This window comes from Petaurus breviceps, unplaced genomic scaffold (assembly GCF_028583685.1).
Source record: "Petaurus breviceps papuanus isolate PSGF00001 unplaced genomic scaffold, PetGlider_PUasm1.0 90723, whole genome shotgun sequence".
Lineage (NCBI taxonomy): Eukaryota > Metazoa > Chordata > Mammalia > Diprotodontia > Petauridae > Petaurus > Petaurus breviceps.
In genome coordinates, this window is record NW_027187323.1 from 8,328,734 (window position 1) to 8,334,105 (window position 5,372).

Consider the following 5,372-nt stretch of genomic DNA (forward strand, 5'->3'; position numbering starts at 1 on the left):
TTTGTGGCACAAATTTTTTCAAATTTTAGGCCTTTCTCAAATGAAAAACATCCTCCATTGTAAAAATTATGTCATGCTGATAAAACTTCAAGGTATTTTGTTTGCTTTTAGCTATTCCTACAGTTGGGTTACAAATAACCATCATCATGGTACCATTTGCCACCAATTTCATCACAGTTCCTACAAATATAATCCTTGTTTCTGGAAGTTCTTGAAGTCACATAAAGCTCCAATTCCACAAATATTTAGGAAATAAGAAAGTGCACATCAATAATGTTTTATTACCATCAAAAGTGATTATTTTTATGAGGTATAAAATAATATAATTGTGGATTTTTTTTTGCTATGAGTTGTTGTGACAGTCATTCATCTTTCATTGATGCTTGTTGTAGAGAGCTCAGAGTCCGCTTACCCCAAGAATTGCCTAAACAACAATCACTTTTACAAAACACCCCCAAAGTTGTCTCCCAGCTTTGCTGAAGGCTTCCATTAAAGAAGACTTATTTTCAAGTACTTTAAACACCATTGCTTCTGAACACTGTGAATGAGCTTTAAATGCTCAACTGTCACCTTTCTGTTTTTCTTCATCTAACTGAAATATAGCTTCAATTTTTTCTAATATTATAGTATCCATTTCTTTAATGTCCACAAACATCTGATTTCAGACATCCATATTGCCTTTTTAAAAATTACAAGTGTTTATTTTACTGCCAATTATTAAAATTAAGACACATCTTTCATATAGATACATATGTATGTGTATATATATGTGTGTGTGTGTGTGTGTGTGTGTGTGTGTGAAACATTATGTTGCTGTCACCTGTTTCCCTTCAATGCATTTTCCCATCTTTCTCAATTTAGAACTCAGCTTAGTCCTCCTTTCTACCTTATCCCTTTCCATCATTACTGGGATAATATTTGTACTGATGACCCTCTAAGAATTTGCCCATACAATTCTTCAGTATCATCAACTTCAATGATCTTCACCATTCCACATTATCAAAAGGTCATACCTTAGCCCTCATTATCCCTTGGAACATCCAAGATCTGTAATTTAAAATCCCCTCCTTTCCTTCCACCATTTCCACTCTCAGTTACATTTTGCCCTAATCATGACTTATAATCAGAGTGATATTGATGATATGAAAAGTGACTAGAAAATGTCTTTGGCCTGTTCGAGTCTTATAACCCCTGTCATTTTAGAAAGAAAAGAAAATATGCAAGTAAGTTCCTTGAAGTCAGGGATTATTTCCTTCTTATCTTTGTATTTTGAGACCCTAATACAGTGTCAGGCACATAGTAAACACTTCATAAATGCTTGTTGATTATTTTATTGAAACACATCCTTTGATCCATTAGTTTTTTCTTATATTTCCTTTCATGATCTTTGAGAATCCTACTAACTCTTTAACACTTCCCTCTTCCACTTTTGTACAGACTACCCTCCCACCTCCACCCCAGGCTGGACTGCTGGGTAGCCTCAGTCTCCTCAAAGAGGGGGAATAGGAGGGTTGGCTGGCCCATTTTCTGAGTTACCTCTGGGAGGAGAGAACTAGCCCCTCAAACCCAACTCTCTAGTCCCCTCTGGCCTGAGACCCTGCACCAGTTTATAAAGCTGCCTCCTGCTTTTCCTGGCATGGCAGAATCATGGCACGACACCTCTTGGGGGGGAGGGTGTCATATGGTCATAGTTCTGGAGGATCTCTGTATCACAAGCCTAAGTCACAAGCCCTCCAGCTCACTAGTACCTGGAAACTCATATGCAGTTGGGTGTAAGGACACTGAAAGAGAGGTCTAAGTAGCAAAGTTCTCTAGTTAGCTTGAGATAAGTTTCTATTTTGTCCAGTGAACTTAGCTGAAATGACTCTACATTTGGCATATAGATCCTTTAAAAAAGAAACGCTTTCAGTTCTGTGTATTTCATAGCAAGCAACTACTCACCCATCTTGCTGGTTACTTACCAATATCTAGTCTCCTTTTGCTTTACACCACACCCCTCCTTGACCTCAAAGGTTTAATTTTAGTGTTTTACCAACTACTATAACTGCTACTGATGCTGTTGCTACAGGTATTTAAATATTGTTTTAAGGTTTGCAAAGCACTTAACACATGTTATCTTATGGGATTTTATTTGATCCTCACAACAACCCATGTGAAGTGCTATTATAATCCCCATTGTGTGGATAAGGAAATTGAGTCTGAGAGGTTAAGTGACTTTCCCAGCATCACATCACTGGTAAGTATCTGATTCGAGTCTTCCTGACTCCTAGAATCTCTTCACCCTGGCCTTTTGCTTTTATCAGCTTTCAAATTCTCACTGGTGACTAGTCTCCTCACGGCTCTCTCCCCAATGCAATTTCTCTGCTTCTGCTCTAGGACTGTTGAACATCACTGAAGAAAGTCACAAAATAGAGTTGAATTCACCATTACAAATTCAAAAAAACAATCTAAATGTGAACAGCACTTTCTGGTTCATGCCTTCAAAAGATTCATACACCAATACCTTATCATGATGTAGAAGCAACCCTAGATTCCCAAAGGCTATACCAGGATAGTTCAAATATCGTAGGTTCTATGAACCTTGTAAGACTTCAAATAGAAGGGGTCTCAAATGGTACCTAACCCAGAGCAAGACACAAACCAAATAAAACTTTTCATGAGTCACATTTTGATTCTTTAATGTATTTGACAATATTGAAGAAGGACACAAAAGCAGACTGGTCAAATCTTCATAATGTCAATCAGATCAAATCACAAGGCAATTTCTAGATAGAGCAGTACATTTCTGTACCCTTTCCTCTTCAAAAAGTGCAAAAAGTCCAGGTCACCCTTGAGACCTCTGGGCAAATATACAGCTGCTTTGTTAGGTAGTATTACTAGAAGAAAAGTATGAAAGAACAAGAGTTAGGGAATCTTTAAGAGGAAAGGAACAGTAAATAGGGACTATTTAGGAACTACAAGCAACTACAACATTTGTAAATACAATTGAAGAGCCAAAGGTTATAAGGGCTTAGGTTAAATGAAATCAGTTTCTTTTATTGCAACAACTTTCTTTTTCTACATTGATTGTATTCTTTTCTACTGATTCTAAGAGTAGTAGTTGTTTTATTTTCCTTTTTAAAAATTGGTTTTCTTCTTCACTATAGCTATCTGAATTTAGTTCTAACTTTAACATAACTCTAATTTCAAAAGAGAACGTTTGATTCATTATGAATAGTCTTAAAGCAAATGGTTTTCTAAAAGCCAAAATTCTGGTCTCAGAATTTGAAAGTTTGCCCTTTTTGTTGCAAGTCTTACTCAAGAATGTAACTAAGCTATTAAAAATTTAACCCCTACACTGAAAGAAAATCTCTCACACAACATAAGCCCCTGCTGGCTATTGTACACAATGTGACATAAATTTCTAAGAACTGCATTTCAGTCTCAGTACAAGGTTGATGCTTCTACCAAATTCTAACTGCATTGTGCATAGCAGAGAAACTGCTAAACCATTCAGTTGAATATTTATTTTTAAGTATTTATTTTTTCATTGCAATTATAGCTTCTCCTTTGTATCACTCCAAAGAACCATCCATACTGCCAGATCCTCCATTCTGTTTCTTTCACTTAATGACACCCTCAGTTTTAATCCAAAAAATATAGATGATACTAAAATAAAAATAGTAATCACATTGTATCAACATTAACTATCTTATCTTTATTTCATTAGTTTCAGAAAAAAATATTTTAAAAATCTTTCATACCTTTCATAGTTCATTTAATTGGACACAGAATAAAAGACTATCAGGATAAAAATATGGTTGAAAATTATTTTAACACAACTTTAATTCCCTTTTTATACACTAAAAACTAGAGAACTGAAAAATTACTCCATATAATTCTACATATATATATTATCTATAGTCTCTATTTTGCCTACATAGATATCACCTAAAAATTTTTAAGAGTCACAATAAATTAAAAATCATTTATATAGTCAATGTTTTCTTCATAGTTTATTTTGTTCTAATTTTAAAAGTATTCCTCATTATTAAAAATGTTTTATATAATATACATATCTAAGTCTCCATGTATCATTGGCAAAGAAATGGTGTGCAAATCAAGTATTTTTGCAAGCATCTAGTTCAACAAATGTGCTTTTATAAGTGCAGGAGAAAAACTTTTGCATTATTTTGTTACTTCTTGTCTCTGTCCTGGGAGAATGAAAAATATTTTTTAAAAAATAATTTAAAACCAGGCATTAGATATGCAAATATGTGTTCAGATCAGAGATACAAAAATTATTCAAATGATTAATTATTCATCATAAAATGTCAATTAATAATTATGAACTGTAATAGGCATCTTTCTAGTGTATCTTTATTTTTCAGGCCTAAAAACTGTTTAATGTATGAGTTAAATTGGCTTCCAACAAGTTTTTAAAATTCAACAAAGTAAACAACAACTTGTAAACAAGTGCTAACTTGAATTTTAATAACTATCTGTGAAATGTGACCAAATTTTAAGAAAAGTTCCAAAAGACAGAGTTCATTATGTGAGACATTTGTCAATATATTCCTCCACTGCTTTAATAGATATCATCCTGTTAAAATTGATGAAATAATAATAAAAGTAATGCTATAGGTTTTTATTTTGGCTTGTTCTGCACAATGGACATGACTTAAATTTCTTATTGAACTGAATCATCCATAATTTTTTAAAGTAATCATTAAGATAAAAAAATCACATTTAGAAGTTGCACTGATAAAAAAAAGTTTATTAAATTTAAAAGGTCACCAGTTCTAATCTATAAGTTATAACAAACTATGCTGAGATTTCTATATAAAGGGACTGAAGTAACACAGAAAAATGCTAACATTGGCTAGATCTTCTCCTTCTTCATGCAAGCTACCATTTCTTACCTTAATGGGAATGATACTGTTTTGCAGGATTTGGGGGGGGGGGGTGTCTGGATTAATAATAAATTATTCTCTAACATTGCTATTATTATAACTGCTGCTATGTATGTTTTTTACATTGTTCACTGACTACTATGTTAATGTGTTGGTGGACTTTTATTATCTTACATGTTTGCCATGTAGTTATTTTTAGACATAGGTTGTCATTCATCTCCTGATGGTAACTTAATTACCTATTAAGTATTCTGTTTTGAAAAATGCAATAATAAATCTGAACACATGCTAGGAGATAGTAAAAGACTCCAGAAGAGGGAGAAAACTAGATGGAGGAGAAAAAAAGAAGATAAGTAAATAGCAGACCGGATTAGTGCTGAGGAAGGGTGCAGTAAGAAAAGAATGTGGAGAAAGAGACTAAAGAGTAATGTCTTTGAGAGAGAGAGAGAGAGAGAGAGAGAGAGAGAGAGAGAGAGAGAG

General features: G+C 33.7%; 1 long non-coding RNA gene across 1 annotated transcript in view; it reads right to left on the reverse strand.

Annotated features, from left to right (window-relative positions):
- Window positions 1–2,670: 2,670 nt before the first annotated feature.
- LOC138145094 (uncharacterized) overlaps window positions 2,671–5,372 on the reverse strand; it is a 6,317-nt gene continuing 3,615 nt past the window's right edge. The window contains exon 3 of the long non-coding RNA XR_011164105.1: window positions 2,671–2,876. This is a non-coding gene — a long non-coding RNA (uncharacterized lncRNA). The remainder of the gene's footprint in view (window positions 2,877–5,372) is intronic.